The 21,656-nt window shown below is 32.5% G+C and overlaps 1 protein-coding gene across 3 annotated transcripts in view; it reads right to left on the bottom strand.

Annotated features, from left to right (window-relative positions):
- LOC114339668 (CCR4-NOT transcription complex subunit 6-like) overlaps window positions 1–20,924 on the bottom strand; it is a 243,199-nt gene extending 222,275 nt beyond the window's left edge. For all 3 annotated transcript variants that reach the window (XM_050657232.1, XM_050657233.1, XM_050657234.1), the window contains exon 1: window positions 20,858–20,924. The gene's annotated coding sequence lies outside the window, so the exon portion shown is untranslated. The remainder of the gene's footprint in view (window positions 1–20,857) is intronic.
- Window positions 20,925–21,656: the final 732 nt, after the last annotated feature.

Here is a 21,656-nt window from a genome sequence, read left to right as displayed (position 1 = left end):
TGATGTAAAGTTGATTAAAATAGTCATATGAAACTGTCTACACACTACATTCTGTTACTTTAGACTACAACTGTTGTAATAGGGTTGGCAATCCACGAGTAGTAACCACAGGAGGGGAAAATGTACTCCCCTCTGTGGGCACCCAGCTTTTAAACTAAAATGCTACAAAAAGATGCTACAAAAAATAGCTTCAAAACAATATCAGTATGTAGAATTTTGTGGCATTGCAACAATGTTAAGAAGCAACATATATTATATGGAACAATATGAAAAATTAACAAGCAGAATCAGAAATAGTAACGAGGATCAGGTTAGCATTTAGCAAAATAAGTTACATTTTCTTAAACTCTTCTTAAAGTGCCTCTCCGTTCCAGATGTTGGCGATCATCACAGCTATCTTGACTTTATTTACCGCAGCGCGGAACAGTTCAGTGGTAGTCGTGTTACACCACTTTTGTAAATTTTGAAGCCAAGAAATGCGTCTTCTTCCCGTTCCTCTTTTACCATTGAACTTCCCTTGGAGAATCAGTTGGAGAAGGCCGTAACGTTCTTGATTTCTCATTAGATATCCTAGATATTCTAATTTTTTTGTTATGACGGTCATGAGAATTTCACACCTTTCCCCATTCTACGCAGGACTTCCACCTTAGTAATTCGGTCAACCCAGGATATACGTAAGATGCGCCTATAACACCACATTTCGAAAGCTTCGAGCCGATTCATAGATGCAACAGTTAGTGTCCACGCTTTCATTCCGTAGTGCTTAACTGTGAATATGTAGCATCTCAACAGACGGTATTTTGTTTTTAATGATATGTTCCGACTGTTGAAATTTTTTTTTGCTTTAAGGTAAAACCCACACAGACACATACAAATTTTGTAAAAGACAGTACAAGGATTACACTCTTCTCGCCCAGGGGCCGATCAGGGCATTTTATAAACGATCAAGGGTAGGCCTCGGATAGATAAGGTATATATACATTAAGGAAAGACATAAGGTAGCAGCAAAAGGTATTGTTAAATTTGTATTTTTGTTATTCTGACGAATTTTTTTTCCTCAATTAGGTTTCTAGTCTGGTGTAACGTGTTGGATTTGTAAAGGTGTATTTTTGCCACAAGTAGGCCCATTTTCTCATCATTTTATGTTTTGATACGTTTATTTGTTCATCCGTAGTTAATTCGCAATTTATCTGTTCCCCCATTTCTATGCTTTCTTTGGCAATTTTATCTGCAATTTCATTGTTTGTTATTCCCACGTCTGCTTTAACCCAGAAGAATTTTATAAATTTATTTTGATCTTGGAATTTTTTAATAATTGTTTGGATGTTAAAGATGATATTGTTTGTTGTGTTTGAGTTGGATTTTAAAATTTTTAGAACTGAAAGTGGACTGTTGAAAATGGGTCTCATTCTAACGTATGCAACTTTTGCTTTTATTATTCGCTGCTTAATTTCTGTTGAGTGGTCCCATTGGCTATTTAAATTGGTGTCCAGATATGTATTTTGCTCGACTTTTTCGATATTCTGTTGGTTGGTTTAAGTTACATATTAAATGTAAAATACTCCATTTGAAAATCTCAAAAGCAAAAACATCAATGGGAAGAAAATTTGTGCATAAAAAAGTTTGAAATAAATGGATTAGAGAATTGACAAACATGATATACCTCAGTGAGAAGGTGGTAAAAATTAATTTGTAAATCTGCTAGTCATATAATTCGATAAAATAAAGGAAGATGGAAGAAGCAGATTCTCATGGCCATGAGAAAAGAAAGATCCCACATCTCACACAACATCGACTGACGATTTTAGGACATATAGGACAGACAAAGACCTACGTCCAAAAATAGACAGAAAAAGGTTCCAAGACAGACTGTTTCCCAGACGTTTGCTAATGGCAGCTATGTACGCCGTTGCTCCCGCTTAGCGGCGCTAGTGTAGTTGGGGGGTCAACACATTTTGACAGTTCTTTAAGCTTATATGGTATTTTTATTTGAACTATTGCGATTTAATAAATTATGGCAGAAAATACGGATCTTGGACTGATTTTGAGTTGAAAAGCGAATTGAGAAGAAATGTGAGAATTACTGGAAAAAAGTTATTCACATGACAGAGAGGAAAAATATAATCAAATTCTTTAAGCTCTAGCGCAACAGGTTGTGGAAAGAAATATGAAAAATGGCTATCCGTGCCTATGAAGAGGCAAATTAACCATGTCATTATCTGTGGACTTTTCACTTCATTGGACCATCCCTTGAGCTGGTTCTCCTGAAAGACTTGTGGGATCACTAACTACTATGCTAGAAGTTAAGTGTTCCTATTCAATAACAAATTCAGCGATTACTTCGGACAGTTTACCATACTTAGAAATGAAAAATGAATAATTATGTTTGAAATCTAATTCAAATTACATACTATTATCAGTGAGTTCTGAGATTTTATCATCTGGACAACAAAAGATATGAGATGTATTTATATAAGTAGAAATAATGAAATAATTCCGAAAGCCAAAGAGTTTTTCCAAATATATTTATGGTTCCAGCCTTGGCTGAAAAATACCATTTATAAACAATATGGATAATCTTAATGTGTATAAATTTAAAAAAAAGAATGTGTGTGTACTTTGTACGCACATAAGAAGTTATACTTCTATTATATGATTTCTTAAAAATAAATATAATTTAAACAGTTTGTTTTAATTTTTTTTAAACACCAAACTAATTTTGTGCCTACCGCTTTCAAAAAAATAAAAAAAAGTATAGGATTGCACTGGATTCGAACTCACGACCTCTCGATCTCTGGCCGAATTAGTCGAGGCATTGAAGCACAAAAAAAGGCCTTACTCTCGATTTTTGGCGCAGTAAGACGGATTTTAATGCAGTTTGGTGCGTTGGATTCGTGAGAATGTCAGGAAATTTTGTGAACTATTGTAATGAATAAGAAATCTGAAATTGCATTTGTGCATAAGAAAAATTCATTTCAAAAGTGCATTTTGAAATAGGCAAATATTATAAATTTGCAACCCGGTAAATAGTTGGGCAATATCCCGATTAATTATTTTTAATCATTTATAAGTCCATATAATAATAGTCTAAGATGTCAATAACCATTAATAATAAACAAAAAAAATTTCCTATGTGGGAATCGAACCAAGTACTAACAGGTCCGTAGCTAAATACACATACCGCTAATCTACGCAGACACTTTCTAGACAACGGCGATAGGTATAAACATAACAAATTGGTAAGTAAAAATTGTAAAGAAAATTACTACATACTTAAATGTATTATAAAATTAATATATTCCTAAATTTTAGAAGAAACATTCGTAAATAGGTATTATTAATATCACAAAGGCACCCTATTTGGGCGTCGAAACGTTAATAAAAATCATTGTTTAATAATATTGTGGCTTATTTCCCATTATAAATAGTTAAAATCTATTAATGTTACTAAATGAAATATAAATATTTTGACGTTTCACAACTTGACAATTCACTTTTAACTGCAGTGCCTTAAAATTTTTAAAGCACCGGTGCTTTAAAGTAGCATTTTTAACGCTCCTATGGAGTGCTATAAATTGCATTTTTAACACGTTTGTAGAAAAATATATTTAAAAACACTAATATATTCTTTCCACGCCTTTTCTGGACTGATAAATACATAAATTAAAACATTTAGTAACGAACTCCATACTGCCTGTGTGCGCAGATTACTAAAATTTCACCCCCAATGAAATCGCGCCTAAAGAAGTATAACTTTAAAAAGGCAGTATAACTATTAACTAACCTTTGTTGTTTCTCTTCCCACAAATTTTAAAACGCAGCAACCATACATAACCAAACCGTCAACCGTCCACACCACAGCTGTGCTACAGCTGCCATATTGGATAATTTTTGACATGTCATTTGAACATCCAATCAGAACAAAGTTATAATGCGCATGCGCCCGGATCGTAGGTTTTAACATATAAAAATTCACCCTCATATCGCGCGTAAAGAAGTATAACTTCAAAAAAAAAAAAAGTATGAATCGTCCGGGATTTGAACCCGCAATCTCGCGATTTTTTGATCTCTGGTCCAATGCTCTACCAACAAGGTCATCAAGCCGCATGCTACTTACCTTTCAGATATACATAATTATACATCACGGTGACAAGTGAAATATAAAAATAGATGTTTTATTATTTTACGCCCAAGGAATACAAATCCAAAGACACAAAATTATAATAAAAAACCTTTTAAACCACCTTTTTCAAATTGCGCAAGTTGTATTATTAATATTAAGGTAAAACAGTAGCGATCAACAGGTAGCGAAAACGCGTTCCAAGATTGCGGCTGTAATTTTGAATATTTTTTTGAGATATTTGGCACACGTATTCTTAATATAATAGAGAATGGCGGTACAGAGCCCAATTTAAAAAATATATTAATATGTGGAAATTACTCTGTAATTAAATACAATATTAAAAAAACGAGCCTGTACCGCCATTAAGAAGAACAAAAAAATACACTTTCTTCAAATAAACTTTTTTGTCCGATGCCTAGATTTTGTGTCATTTTTGAACTACTAATGAAATAAAACATTTTAGTAGTTCCAAAATGACACAAAATCTAGGCATCGGATCAAAAAGTTTATTTGAAGAAAGTGTATTTTTTTGTTCTTCTTAATGGCGGTACAGGCTCGTTTTTTAATATTGTATTTAATTACAGAGTAATTTCCACATATTAATATATTTTTCAAATTGGGCTCTGTACCGCCATTCTTTATTATATTACGAATACGTGTGCCAAATATCTCGAAAAAATATTCAAAATTACAGCCGTAATCTTGGAACGCGTTTTTGCTACCTGTTGATCGCTACTGTTTCCTCTTAATGTTAATAAATGAAATATAAATATTTTGACGTTTCACAATTTGACAATTCACTTTTAACTGCAGTGCCTTAAAATTTTTAAAGCACCGGTGCTTTAAAGTAGCATTTTTAACGCTCCTATGGAGTGCTATAAATTGCATTTTTAACACGTTTGTAGAAAAATATATTTAAAAACACTAATATATTCTTTCCACGCCTTTTCTGGACTGATATATACATAAATTAAAACATTTTGAAGTATAACTTCAAAAATATAATATGAAAACTATTTAACTTATAACTTATAACTATTAACTAACCTTTGTTGTTTCTCTTCCCACAAATTTTAAAACGCAACAACCATACATAACCAAACCGTCAACCGTCCAAACCACAGCTGCGCTACAGCTGCCATATTGGATAATTTTTGACATGTCATTTGAACATCCAATCAGAACAAAGTTATAATGCGCATGCGCCCGGATCGTAGCTTTTAACATATAAAAATTCACTCTCATATCGCGCGTAAAGAAGTATAACTTCAAAAAATAAAAGACAAATAAATAATAGGTTTGTTCTAGCAAACAGTCAAACTAGTTAGAAACCGTCAGCAAACAGTTGGTCAGTGAGAGAACATAATATAGTCACCAGTGCTATCCCCTCTACTCGCGCTGGTCCACTATTCGCTGATGGTTTCAAACTGTTTGAAACGGATGCTAGAACAAACCTAATATCTATTTATGTTTTTGCAGTCGAATTCAGGGGCAATACGTAATCTTTTTCAACAAAATGTTTATTGCAGATACGTGCATTTATTGTCGGCACATATTTATCTCTTTTTATTACTACAATCCACTTTTTTCTCATCAGATTATCTTTGGGAAACCTTTGTCCTGATAATTCACAAGGAAAAAGTTTTCCTGTGGTTGGCTGTATACCATGTAATACAAAAAAACAGTAAAATCATGTATAAAAGGTATATTTAAAAACCCTCAAAAGGGCCACATCAAAATCGCAGCATAACTAGTTTTCGACTGGTCTACCAGTAATCATCAGTGATTACGTGCAATGTACATGCTAACCACCAAGATAGTATTTAACAAAAATATGGGGGTCAAAGCCCAGTAAAAGAAGTCCGTCAAGAAAACATTGGTTTAAAAAGCTACATTAAATATGGATGTTTAAAATATTTAGCTAATCTGCTCTAGGTAACATCTGAGCTGTGGATTTGACTTGTTTACATGTTGAAAGTCTGACGGCAAGTGATTGACCCCCATATTTTTGTTAAATACTATCTTGGTGGTTAGCATGTACATTGCACGTAAGCACTGATGATGACTGGTAAACCAGTCGAAAACTAGTTATGCTGCGATTTTGATGTGGCCCTTTTGAGGGTTTTTAAATATACCTTTTATACATGATTTTACTGTTGTTCTAGATGAGCACAAAGGTACATGACAACACTGCGGCATCTTATTTTCCCAAATTAATTTCACAAAGCGAAATAAATGCAATATTTACTTAGATATATATAGATTCGGACAGTTGACGTGACCTCCAACTACACTAGCGCCATCTACGTTGAGCTTTCCAGATTAGCTGCCATTATTGATCGTTAATCGATCATATGGTACAAATATATGTCAGATGCACCTTCACCGTGAGATTACAATGTACCATGATCTAACTACAATATTGTCGCATGTCAATAGAAATTTATATAATTTTTTAATTCGATCTTAGAACATCTGGCTCACGATCATTTCATTATATAATAGTATATATTTTATATTCCTCACAACAATGGTTTTAGAGCCAAGTAAGTCGCCTACACCTCGTCAACTTTCCTCATTAAATATGTCGTGGGCTCTTCTTTCTTTCCTACTCGAATAATCGAAATGGGCCGCACCGAAAGGGCATTATATGCATATAGGATTCGTGTGTGGCACGATGACTGTGCGCATCAGACGTTTGTGAAACTGTACAGGGCCGAAGTCGCAGGAGAAAAATTTAAATTTATGCCGAGATCTGTTCCAATATATCCATTCGAACATATAAAAAAATTATGAAAACAGTGTAGTGTTCCATGTACACGAAAGGTATCGTAGTTTTCATAAAGAACTTTCCAAACACCAGGCACCCACCTCATCACAGAAAATTAAGACGTGGACCTAGCAACATATCCGTTGGCAGTTCTCAATAATCCGTCGAGGGTTTTCTGTACACTGCTCCAGTGTACAGAATAGAGAGATATCGAAACCCTATTTAACATCGTGCTTTAATAAAAGATCCTTTATTTTGACATATGCGCAAGCGCAGTATCGCGTCCTTTATTTTTGCCCTGTAATAAATTACAGGCCGCCCGTATTTAAGGAAAAATAGAGGACAGAAATCTTTTAAAAAGGATTCCTTATTTTGACATATCTTGTCAAATTATGTCGAGAAAATAGAAATACATCTAACTTCAATTCGATTAAACACATTTTGTGTAGAATATCCAACTAACCTAACCCTCTTATTTATGATATTCACCCACGTGTCTTTCTTTGGCTAAATTGATAAAAATTTATTCAAATTATGTTATTCAAATTAAACTCGCCATACTGATGGTTTTGCTCTACACTCTACACCGATAATGTTATGCAAAACTAACAACTCTATTTTTTCTTCATCATTTGTTCCGGGTAAAATGCCTATTTCTAATTACTTTTCCATAAATTATCAGTTTGGTAAAGAATTCGTTGGTAAAGATGTAAAGACAGAGCAAATAAAATAAAAATAAAGGGAACGAATATTTTAGGTTATTTTTGTATTAGATAAATGGATTTAAAGTTTAATGTCGTTTGTCAAAATAAAAGATTCCTTAAAATACGTTTCCGATAACTCTCATTAGACGTGTCCTGTATTTGTCCTTTATTAAAAGATCCTGTAATAGAGGAACTTTTAACTTAGGGTTTCGATAACTCTCTAATATTTAGTTTTTGAAGTTCCGATATTTTAGTCTAGGCGCCAAATAGAGGTCACCGTGTCATTTTCAATTCTGATGGACAAACTCAACGGTTTCTTATGGATTTTGGGCTGCTGATTACGAATTTCGAGGGGGGATTTCGATCCGAGTGGTCAAAAAATTGTTATAAACAATTTAATTGTTTATAAATTGTTTATAAGGCTCTGGTTCATAAACTAAAAGAGATAAAAAAAATGTTTCAAATAAAATTTGTTCCCGAATAAAAAACAAGGAAACAACCGTTTACTAAACTTAAATCCGACAATTAGAACTCAAGATATTGTAAAATTAGTGCACAATGCAAATTGCAAAATAAGTATTTTTCGAAGCTTTACCGATCGTAACTCGGCTTCTACTCATGCAAATGAGCCTTGTAAGGTGTGCTTTTAAAGCTTAATTAAGAGGTTTCCAAACAAAGTTTGTTAAATTATTTGATCTTCATTTGTTTTAAAGTTATACCCGTTTGAAGTTATAATTTTCTTAAAAAAATTGTACATTAATTTGTTTATAAAGGTTTCAAGTAAACTTGAGCTATAAACATTTATACTTTAATTAACAATAATGATAAAACAACTCAAAAGGAACAATTTGAGCTTACGAAAATGTTCGTAAGTTTATTTTTGGCTAAGATGTCGAAATTTTAATGGCGCGCTATGAGGCGCAAGATTGGCTCACAGTCAAGTAAGTATGTATTCTTCGACGCTTTATCGATCGTAACTCGGCTTCTACGCATGAAAATGAGCCAATATATGATATCCATATAAAAATGGATCGAGTTCTTTTGCAGCATCATCATTGCATATAAAACGAGCATTTATGATGTGGCGGCATACACACAATTGACGAGACTTGATGATGCTGCAAAAGAACTAGATCCACTTTATATGGATATCATATAGATAATTAGACTGTGAAGCCTCAAAAAGTTTTAGTTTTACTGCCTACAAGAACAGACTTGTACCACCATGTAACTGTTAAAATATCGCTAAGAACTTATGCAGATGTAAAAAAGCTGATATTCCCTGTATATCTCTATGCAGATTTGCAGATGCATGAAAAAAATGTTTGTAAAAATAGTATTAATAAATAATATCAACTATCTTTTTAGTCATACTTCTGAAATATTAGTTTTTAATGTTTTTTTCTCATTTAGTGCAAAAAATAGAAGACAGTGTAAATAGAATGAAAGGTGATACGAGGTACAGTATGATGATTTAATTATAAGAATTATATGATAAAATTTTATTAGGATCTTCAAAAATGAAAAATGAAGATAACGTATGTATACATAGAAATTATAATTTGCATCGAGAAGTTAGCGCGTGAACCTTTACGCGGTGAGCCGATCTTGCGCCTCATAGCGCGCGCCATTAAAATATCGACATCTTGGCCAAAAATAAACTTATGAACATTTTCATAACCTCAAATTGTTCCTTTTGAGTTTTTCTATCATTATTGTTCATTAAAGTATAAATGTTTATAGCTCAAATTTGCTTGAAACCCTTATAAACAAATGAATGTACAATATTTTTAAGAAAATTGTAACTTCAAACGGGTATAACTTTAAAACAAATGAAGATCAAGTAATTTAACAAACTTTGTTTGGAAGCCTGTTAACTAGGCTTTAAAACGACACCTTCTAAGACTTATTTTCATGCATAGAAGCCGAGTTACGATTGATAAAGCTTCGAAAAATACTTATTTTGCAATTTGCAATTTGCATTGTGCACTAATTTTAAAATATCTTGAGTTCTAATTGTTAGAGTTAAGTTTAGTAAACGGTTTTTTCTTGGTTTTTTATTAAGGAACAAATTTTATTTAAAACATTTTGTTTTATCTCTTTTAGTTTATGAGCCAGAGCCTTATGAACAATTTATAAACAATTAAATTGTTTATAACAATTTTTTGACCACTCGGATCGAAATCCCCCCTCAAAATTCGTAATCAGCAGCCAAAAATCCATAAGAAACCGTTTAGTTTGTCCATCAGAATTGAATATGACACGGTGACCCCTCTGGCGCCTAGACTATTTACTCCACGTGCTCTCCGCAATATGTCAAAGATTTTCCCGTTTTGTATAAGAGTAATTAATTCCAAGTTTCTTTGTTCCTTTTTTTTTAATATATTTTAGCCTTATTCTTTAACAGTATCGCTGTAATAATATTGTTGCTAGACAGGTAAATTGTCATTGCATACCAGGAGTACCAATCAAACTGTGTTGGTTTGCAAACATTGGCGCGCATACGGGTAATAATCTGAATTTTTATAGAAACAATTAGTACGCCACTAGGATATTTCAAATTAAAAATCATTTTTGAATTTCTCGTTTAATTTACAACAAAAAATCTTTCTTGCCTTTTTTTCATATGAGGCGCCGTTTTTATGCAAAAAAGCATCTTAACGTTTACCAAATATTTGAAATACGTTTCTATGTAGGTATATGGAAACTACCTCGAATACTTTAGTCTAGGCGCCAGAGGGGTCACCGTGTCATATTCAATAGGGATGTTCAATTTTTAAATATAGTTAAATTCAATAGATTACAAGGTATATAAAAACGTAACAATCATAAAACTGTTTAAAAATGTATATTTTTAAGATAAATGAGTTCATAATGTTGATTTTCTTGGAGGCTAGAAAAACGGTACCCTGCAGCGAGGCTATGGTCTGTGACGTCAGCAGTCGTAACGTCTTTGATCGACGACTAGTTTTGTATACTTATTTACTCAGTGTATTTGAATGTGCGCAGTTTTTTACGTATTTAATTATTAAAAAAAAAGCCAAATAAGTGGTGTTTTGTTTCTGGGTGTGTAAATACATCAAAAAACAGTTCTGACAAGATTTTTATTACCGTTCCAGCCAATTTAAAACAGAACAAGAAATGGTTTGTTGCAGCTAGAACTTAAAATAACTAACTTAAAGAACTAACTTAATAAAATAAACATTATAGAAGTTTTCCAAAGACTTTCGGCTCTTGGTAATAATGTAATTGTTCTTTCTGCATTTACATTTTTCAAAAATACTTATTAGTTTTCTCAGGATTCGAAAAAAATGAATGAATTTAACTAGCATTGGACCAAGATTTTGCACCTACCCCCTTAAAGAGTAAATGAAAAAGTTTCGGGACCTCAAATTTATATTCCTTAAACTGGGATATTCCTAAAAACGGGATTCTAATAATACATACAGTAAAAGTAAACCTTGAAATAACTACATGTGGATGTAGGTATGACTTTATATTATATTAAAATCATTAATAATTTAGTGAAAAGATTGGTTGAAATGAAAATGTATAATACCCAAGTTCAAAAATATTTTTTACCTTGGAACAGTTGTCAACTCGAAATACGAAACAACCGAAATAAGATCTAGAGTTGAAAAGGACATAGCAACATTTAACAACATGCATGAGAAATATTTTCACCCATTGCGACAGAATATCTCTCCCACTAAAAATGCGGCTGCTAAAATGTTATTATTTCCGGTCTTGCTATATGGCGCAGAGGCCTGGACAATAATGGAAACAGTAATGAAAAAGCTAGAGGCATTCGAGATGTGGGTGTACCCACGTATCCTCAAAATATCCTGGACGACCCACACCAACGTACAGGTATTGCGTCGAATGGGAAAACAAAAAGAAATCTCTTTTACAATTAAGAAACGAAATCTTAAATATTTCGGTCATATCATGAGGCATGATAAATATCGTATACTCCAACTGATAACGCAAGGTAAAATAGAGAGCAAACGCGGACCCGGAAGAAAAGACACTCATGACTTAAAAACTTACACCAATGATTTGGACAAAAATCGATCGAGTTATTCAGAAACGCCTCAAATGAAATTAAAATTGCCATGATGATAGCCAACGTCCACAACGGACAAGGCACATGAAGAAGAATAAAAATATTTTTAATACACCTAACCAAGGTAAAGTAATAACCAGCCAATGTATGTATACAATATGCATGCGTACAATGCATGCATACAACTTTCTCTATTTTTTTTTGTGGAGTATTAAGCATTTATTTTTTTAGCTTAAAGAAGACATGGAAAATTATATGGATATACACTCAGTAAAGCTGTGGTAGATTTATTTTTTTATAAGATGCCAATAAATCATACACCATTGTTACATCTACACTACAGTCGGTAGTTTATACGAATCGGCTTTCTGAAAACCTTCTTCCATTTTATTTGTTTATTTTTGTAAAACCCAAAATATGTCCTTACAAACAGTCTATCCACTTTAAACTAAACAAATTCACTATAAAACTCCACTTTAACCCTGATAAAACAAGAAGAGAACAAAATAAAATGACCTGAAACGTCAAACAGGTAAACAGTAACAGGTAAATAGTAAACAGGTAAAGATTTTTTATATAAAGGCTTTTTCAATTTTGTTGAAATTTTGGACAATTATTCCTAGGGTGTTTCTTAATCGTTTTACATGTTTGAAATGACTTTTTAATTTTTTGTGAACATCCCTATTCTGATGGACAAACTAAACGGTTTCTTATGGATTTTTGGCTGCTGATTACGAATTTTGAGGGGGACTTCGATCCGAGTGGTCAAAAAATTATTATAAACAATTTAATTGTTTATAAATTGTTCATAAGGCTCTGGCTCATAAACTAAAAGAGATAAAACAAAATGTTTTAAATAAAATTTGTTCCTTAATAAAAAACCAAGAAAAAACCGTTTACTAAACTTAACTCTAACAATTAGAACTCAAGATATTTTAAAATTAGTGCACAATGCAAATTGCAAATTGCAAAATAAGTATTTTTCGAAGCTTTATCAATCGTAACTCGGCTTCTACGCATGAAAATAAGTCTTAGAAAGTGTCGTTTTAAAGCCTAGTTAACAGGCTTCCAAACAAAGTTTGTTAAATTACTTGATCTTCATTTGTTTTAAAGTTATACCCGTTTGAAGTTACAATTTTCTTAAAAATATTGTACATTCATTTGTTATAAGGGTTTCAAGCAAATTTGAGCTATAAACATTTATACTTTAATGAACAATAATGATAGAAAAACTCAAAAGGAACAATTTTAGGTTATGAAAATGTTCATAAGTTTATTTTTGGCCAAGATGTCGATATTTTAATGGCGCGCGCTATGAGGCGCAAGATCGGCTCACCGCGTAAAGGTTCACGCGCTAACTTCTCGATGCAAATTATAATTTCTATGTATACATACGTTATCTTCATTTTTCATTTTTGAAGATCCTAATAAAATTTTATCATATAATTCTTATAATTAAATCATCATACTGTACCTCGTATCACCTTTCATTCTATTTACACTGTCTTCTATTTTTTGCACTAAATGAGAAAAAAACATTAAAAACTAATATTTCAGAAGTATGACTAAAAAGATAGTTGATATTATTTATTAATACTATTTTTACAAACATTTTTTTCATGCATCTGCAAATCTGCATAGAGATATACAGGGAATATCAGCTTTTTTACATCTGCATAAGTTCTTAGCGATATTTTAACAGTTACATGGTGGTACAAGTCTGTTCTTGTGGGCAGTAAAACTAAAACTTTTTGAGGCTTCACAGTCTAATTATCTATATGATATCCATATAAAGTGGATCTAGTTCTTTTGCAGCATCATCAAGTCTCGTCAATTGTGTGTATGCCGCCACATCATAAATGCTCGTTTTATATGCAATGATGATGCTGCAAAAGAACTCGATCCATTTTTATATGGATATCATATATTGGCTCATTTTCATGCGTAGAAGCCGAGTTACGATCGATAAAGCGTCGAAGAATACATACTTACTTGACTGTGAGCCAATCTTGCGCCTCATAGCGCGCCATTAAAATTTCGACATCTTAGCCAAAAATAAACTTACGAACATTTTCGTAAGCTCAAATTGTTCCTTTTGAGTTGTTTTATCATTATTGTTAATTAAAGTATAAATGTTTATAGCTCAAGTTTACTTGAAACCTTTATAAACAAATTAATGTACAATTTTTTTAAGAAAATTATAACTTCAAACGGGTATAACTTTAAAACAAATGAAGATCAAATAATTTAACAAACTTTGTTTGGAAACCTCTTAATTAAGCTTTAAAAGCACACCTTACAAGGCTCATTTGCATGAGTAGAAGCCGAGTTACGATCGGTAAAGCTTCGAAAAATACTTATTTTGCAATTTGCAATTTGCATTGTGCACTAATTTTACAATATCTTGAGTTCTAATTGTCGGATTTAAGTTTAGTAAACGGTTGTTTCCTTGTTTTTTATTCGGGAACAAATTTTATTTGAAACATTTTTTTTATCTCTTTTAGTTTATGAACCAGAGCCTTATAAACAATTTATAAATAATTAAATTGTTTATAACAATTTTTTGACCACTCGGATCGAAATCCCCCCTCGAAATTCGTAATCAGCAGCCCAAAATCCATAAGAAACCGTTGAGTTTGTCCATCAGAATTGAAAATGACACGGTGACCTCTATTTGGCGCCTAGACTACTTTGTAAGCGTTAAGATGTTTTATTTTTGCATCAAAACGGCGCCTCATCGAAAAAAAGGCAAGAAAGATTTTTTGTTGTAAATTCAACGAGAAATTTAAAAATAATTTTTAATTTGAAATATATCAGGGGGTACTAATTTTTTCTTTAAAAAATTCAGACCATTACCCGTACGGGTTATATTACCCGTATTCGCGATAAATTGGCAAAAAATGCGCGATAACTACCTCTTAAAACCAACTAAATTTCATTTGTATATCTGAACCGGTTTTAGAGTAATACATAAATCAGTTTGTAAGAAAAATTTTAACACCCCGTATCTCGGAAACAAAGCATTTGCGAGCATTTACCCATTAAAGTTTGTTATACTTATTTAAAAACACCCTGTCTTGATGAAAAACATGGCTAGTTGTTAAAGTAGGTACCTAACTTTTTTTATTATCCAACATAAGCGAATGAACCAAAAAACACGATGTTAGAAAACCTGAGGCTATAGTTGGGTTTTAATTTCAGTATTCTATAAATATGTACTAGAATATTCCTGCGGGTATGGTGAACTTTGAGAAAGAACACCCGGTTTGATAGGTACACTCGGTATACAATGACAATTTGCCTGTCTAGCAACAATATTATTACAGGGATATTGATAAAGAATAAGGCTCTAATATATTAAAAACTCACTTAAATCGGACAACAGGTTTAGGAAATTCGAGACATCAAAAATGACCCATTTTTAAGTTGTCCGGATTTTTTTGACCAGGAGTGTTGTGTACAAAAAAATGGATAAGAGAGAAAACAAAAGTAAAAAAATGTCACTGAATATGGGAGTAAAAAATTCAAGTCAAAATATAGTTCAAGTCTGTAATTTCCATCATTAAACAAGCTTTGGCAACACTCACAACAAAATTCGCTAGAAAACAGCTCAAACGTCTGTGTTTTACCACGATACACGCATTTATGATATGCCGTCAAGTCGTAAAACCGATTGGCGACATTAGGGCGACATATGGTTTCTAGGATGGGTCGCGGGAACGTCGATGCAACAAAAATTTTAAGAGCGCCTGGTGTCGCTGCATCAACGTATAGTAAGGGATGCGTCGCTTTCGACATCTCAGCGGGGGTTCAGTCGACGTACGCCGCGCCGTCTGTGTTAGCGCTTAAAGTGGAGATTTGCCGGCCACAATGCGAGACAGGAAGGCAAAAGATGAAATGCTGAAATACAAAACTGGAAACCGTGGACAGGAAGAAGAGGAAGACATCAGATGCGATGGAAGGACGATATTGTAAAAGCTGCAGGAACTCACTGGAAAAGCGCAGCCAAGGACAGACGGAAATGGAAAGATTTGGGGAAGGCCTACGTCCAAAGTTGGATAGACTGTTGTATTTAAAAAAACAAAGTGACATGACAATTTTAATTTATATAATATGTATTAATATTAATACTCTGTTCCAGTGTTTTTCAATCTGTGTGGTTCAAAAGTTGTGGTTTTTAGAATACAACTTTAGTGGGAAGGATGTACTTGTTTGGTTTTGAAAGTTTATCGAATTGTGGTGCTATTTTTTAAAGGTTAATATTAAATTTATTTTCTAATTTCAGTCCATTTCTCTTTTTAGTTTTAATGTCTAGTATTGAAGAAAATGTCAGTTCACACAAGTATGAAGTGGCGAATTGCACTAATAATTTAAAAGCTTCCCTTGCCAGCTCTGGATATTGGTGTTTTCTTTTCATTCAAAATTTGCAAATAAAATTCCATTTTAAGCATGCCATCAACAGCTAAATCTAGAAGACATTCATTCAATTTTTTTTTGGTGACATCTGCCAGATCTAAGGAATATGAGCCGATAATGCAAAACTTTGATATGTTGCATTATCTCTATCAATCTTCTGAACAGATGAAAAAGACTCAAACATTTTGTTTTGCAGAATGGTTGACCACAAACGAAGTTTTGCGTGAGATGTTTTTACTTTATTTTTAGCTGTTAAAATATTCTCTTCTCTTCCTTGAAGTTTCTTGTCCAAAGATGGCTAAAAGATCTATCAAAATGCTTAATTTCAAGAACCAAAAGGGTCAGAAAAACGGTAAGCATATTTAGATTTTGTATCTTGTAAGAACATTAACAATTCAGCTCTCAGTTTCAGAACTCTTGTCAATACTTTTCTTTTGGACAGCCACCTGATATCTATGTGATATAGGAGGGAGATTTTGATGACGCGGATGAAAAAGACTCAAACATTTTGTTTTGCAGAATGGTTGACCACAAACGAAGTTTTGCGTGAGATGTTTTTACTTTATTTTTAGCTGTTAAAATATTCTCTTCTCTTCCTTGAAGTTTCTTGTCTAAAGATGGCTAAAAGATCTATCAAAATGCTTAATTTCAAGAACCAAAAGGGTCCGAAAAACGGTAAGCATATTTAGATTTTGTATCTTGTAAGAACATTAACAATTCAGCTCTCAGTTTCAGAACTCTTGTCAATACTTTTCTTTTGGACAGCCACCTGATATCTATGTGATATAGGAGGGAGATTTTGATGACGCGGATGAAAAAGACTCAAACATTTTGTTTTGCAGAATGGTTGACCACAAACGAAGTTTTGCGTGAGATGTTTTTACTTTATTTTTAGCTGTTAAAATATTCTCTTCTCTTCCTTGAAGTTTCTTGTCTAAAGATGGCTAAAAGATCTATCAAAATGCTTAATTTCAAGAACCAAAAGGGTCCGAAAAACGGTAAGCATATTTAGATTTTGTATCTTGTAAGAACATTAACAATTCAGCTCTCAGTTTCAGAACTCTTGTCAATACTTTTCTTTTGGACAGCCACCTGATATCTATGTGATATAGGAGGGAGATTTTGATGACGCGAGGCCATATTTTCACAAACGATTCTGAATAACCGGGTTTGCAAAGCTTTACCTTTGACACAATTTACAATGTTTATTACCTCCTTGAGTACGTCATTTAAGTCAGAAGGTACTACCTTAGCAGCTAGAACCTGTCGATGAAGAAAACAGTATGTGCAGGATATGTTTGGCATTATCGATTTTATTTTGCAATGAGTCCGCTATTTTTGCCTGTCATAGCTTTAGCGCCATCGCTACAAATAGCTATACATTTTTTTCCAATCAATATTGTAGTCGCAAGTGCGTTCCAAAAACATATCGTGCAAACACTGGCCAATAGTATTTGCACGAAGTGCTTTGCAAAATAAGATTTCTTCCATGATACTTTTATCTGCTTCAAAGCTCACAAATACTACAAACTGTGCACAGGCGGAAACATCTGTATATTCGTCAAACTGCAAAGCAAAATGTTCTTTAATGTTTGGCCCGCGTGAATAAAACATAAATATACCAAAATAGGAAAAAATATTACCTAATATAATATATGCAGTTTTTAATTAAATTATTTCTTTGGCTTTCTATGACACCAGGGGATCGCCAGAGTATTTCAACCTGTAAAGGGGTCGTGAAATGAAAAAGATTGAAAAACACTGCTCTATTCAAACTTCGAGACAAATAATATAACCCAACGACATCCGTCCCTGTTCTCAAGCAGAAATCTCTTCAAACCTTTAAATCTAGGATAGGTACGGCCTCTATTTAGTTGCGCCGTGATGTATAAGTTGATGAGTAATACTCCAAGCATTAGCTTAGGAAGTTTTTCTCATCCTGGTGTGGTTTTAACAGCTAAAAAACAACAAGAATAATGGTTTTATCTCAAATCGAAATCACCGTAAAGAAAGGATTTTTTCTCGATTCTCGAAATTCGGATGACTAATTTAATGCAAAAGCACGTGCATTCTTTTTTATTCTTCTTCTTTGATATTTATGTTGAACAAATTTACTATATTTTTTCAATAATTGATTCTATCATTTCATATTTTACGCGGGTATGTTCAATACTTCCATGATTCGTCAAAAATTGGTCACGTGGCACTCTAAATTACGTGTCCTCAATTAATTGAATTGGAAAAGACTGCAAGACTTGTACACACTTCTAAATAGGTCAAACGGCAAACAGGTGTATGTTTTCAAAAAACTTTTGATAGCGTGTAAAAATATATTTTATATCAGCTAAGTACTTTCAACACATAACGTGCCATCATCAGAGCTTCCTAAAAGGACATATTTAATATAAGATTTTTTTCATATAAAAAATGAGTGAACAACTTACGTCCTCTTAAAATACCTTCATAGAAGAGCAATTGCTTAACAACACAACAAAAAACATGAATACTGGGCAAAAGCCACAGATATAGGGTAATAACCCTTTACAGTGAATAGAATCACATCTAAATTCTTTTATTAATTTGTAAAGACAACATGGCTGAGTCAGACCATTTTGAGCCCATTTTGAACATTACTTTTAGGTATTCTTGAGTTTTCGTTCATTTTTACATATTTTTTAAACAAATAAATATTTGTTATTTGTCTGAATTAATCAATACGGTTTAAAAAAAAAATTTAAATAACAGCTTTCGGACTCTGAGCTTGTCAAATGATATTTCTCCTAGGTTTGATTTCATCTAACTTCTACACTTGGTCGAACTATAACAGTTTTGTTTTTGGGAGAATTTTGATAACTTATAATATACACGTTAACATTTCACTTCAATAGTAATAATAGTAATCTTTTGAAAATTTAACTTTAAAATTTAGTATCTTAACTTTAAATTCATTTAACCTATACATGGCTTTTTAGCCATTTTCAATTTTTTAATTAATATTTATGAATATAGAGGTCGCATAAGATTGTAGTTCCTTCTTTACCATTTTAATAATTGACAGTCTTCCTCAGCTGATCTGCTGTTCACGTGGGCTCAAAATGGTCTGACTCAGCCATGTTGTCTTTACAAATTAATAAAAGAATTTAGATGTGATTCTATTCACTGTAAAGGGTTATTACCCTATATCTGTGGCTTTTGCCCAGTATTCATGTTTTTTGTTGTGTTGTTAAGCAATTGCTCTTCTATGAAGGTATTTTAAGAGGACGTAAGTTTTTCACTAATTTTTTTATATGAAAAAAATCTTATATTAAATATGTCCTTTTAGGAAGCTCTGATGATGGCACGTTATGTGTTGAAAGTACTTAGCTGATATAAAATATATTTTTACACACTATCAAAAGTTTTTTGAAAACATACACCTGTTTGCCGTTTGACCTCAATTAATTGTACTAATGCGCCTGTTTCGCAATGTTAATGTGTTAATTCAATAAATTCTAATTCTCGTGCAAGTTATAATGATTTTGCTTTTTTATCTGCTAATTTGATATTAGATCTGCTATTAGAATTTTTTCTAGACATTTTGCGAAACATTCTTATTAGACCGGGCAGTATCGTCGCCCCCGCTGGCGAAATTATTCCGATTCGATTTTTTTGCACAAACTTACTCAAAAAGAGGTCCTTATAACATATACACAGGGTGCCGGGAGGTGCCGTGGTCGAAAAATTGTTTAAACAATTTTTTGAAACAAATTCACAAAAAAAATATTTTGACCACGGCACCGCTCTTTGGATATGTTATAAGGACCTCTTTTCGAGTTTGTGTAAAAAAATCGAATCGGAATAATTTCACTTACGGGGGCGACGATACAGTTGGACTTTAGCGCTAATTGTTAATAGTTAAAAATAACAGATTTGTAATAAAATGACAAAAATCTCTTCAGGACCTTGAAGAAGGGGTTTGAAACTTGATTTGGTCACTTTTTGAATTCCATAATAATAATTTTTAATCGAGTTATTAAGCCTTGAAAATGGCTATTTTCGGATTTTTCAAATATTTAATCGCATATAACTCGACAACAATCAATTTTAGAGAAAAATGACAGGAGACCTTTTTTGCTCAGAATGACCCAAGTTATCTAAAACAATATTGTTCGAAATGAAAAAATTATTTTTGTGAATTTGTTTAAAACAAATTGTTTAAACAATTTTTCGACCACGGCACCGCCCGGCACCCTGTGGATATGTTATAAGGACCTCTGTTTGAGTAAGTTTGTGCAAAAAAATCGAATCGGAATAATTTCGCTAGCGGGGGCGACGATACTATCACTCGGGTCTATCACTAGAAATGTATTTGGCAAGACTGATAAAATTATACCTTTACAGCAAACATTTAATTTATAGTTATGACAAATTTTTGCCTTTGCACAAACATAAACCTAACAAGAAATTTGTTGAAAAATTTGAATATAAAGGAGGCAAAGAAAGTATGCTCATTGTCTATGTATGTCCATTGTCCATTCCTATTCTGGTCGGACGTAAACTTGCAGTAGGAAATTTTGAAAAATATTATGTGTTTATTAATTTTGTATAAAAATATTAAAAACGTTATAGAACATAATACTAACTCTTCTATTTGTAATTTCTTGTTTATTTTTCGCAAAAAAAAACAAATTTTTAAGATAAATTCTCAACGAATAGTTTCGACCTGTATATACGTAAGTAGGTAAAAAAATTCATACCTACTTATTAATCCGCCGATTTGAATTTTTTTGAGCACTTACTTTCTAAAGGTTTGCGTCAGCAACTACGGCACGGCAAGCACACGGCACGTCCATTCAAATTCTTACCTGAAAAGAACAAAAAGCATGCAATTAGCGAGATTTTAATGATTAACACGTCGAAGACAGAAACAATGGGGTAATTAGCGCAAAAGGAGAACACAGCGATTGTTTCGGATATCGTTTTGGGAGAAACTAGAGCGACAAAATTAACTCAACTCAAGTAATTGAAGCGTTTGATATTTAAAATAGAAATATTATGACATCGCTCGGTTAAACATTTAAAATAAGTTATTCAATTTTACACACAATTCACTTTTTAACTGCTGCGGTAATTCATATGTTTATGAAGGTATTTACGATTTTTTTCTGCAAAGTTGAAGGAACAATCTTTCATATAAAACTTACTAAATTAAATTTGACCCTTAATTTATTTAAATAATTGTAAATTAAGATTGAAAAACAAATTTGCAAAAAAATATTATTTGCATTACCTAAATGCATTTTGCAGAGAAAGAAGCGTTATGCTTCTAGAATAAAGCAAAAAAATTGGTTGGAAAATATTCAATGGTTTATGAGATATTTAATTTATTTATTAAATATTACCATTTTTTTTTCAATTCTAAAAACGCGGCTGTTGTCGATAGAGTATACACTTTTACATAGTCTCATTTTTTCTTGTTTTTATGCATATTTCGATAACTGCTATGAGAAATCAAAATGTCAATTAAATTTCCCTCCAAATTGGCGTTTGAGTATTGTTGAAATTTGTTTTTTTTTTGTTAATAACATGGCCGGGGTT

The sequence above is a fragment of the Diabrotica virgifera genome, chromosome 7 (genome assembly GCF_917563875.1).
Source record: "Diabrotica virgifera virgifera chromosome 7, PGI_DIABVI_V3a".
NCBI lineage: Eukaryota > Metazoa > Arthropoda > Insecta > Coleoptera > Chrysomelidae > Diabrotica > Diabrotica virgifera.
The sequence above is the reverse complement of the archived record's forward strand: the minus strand, read 5'-3'. Positions and strand labels throughout refer to the sequence as shown.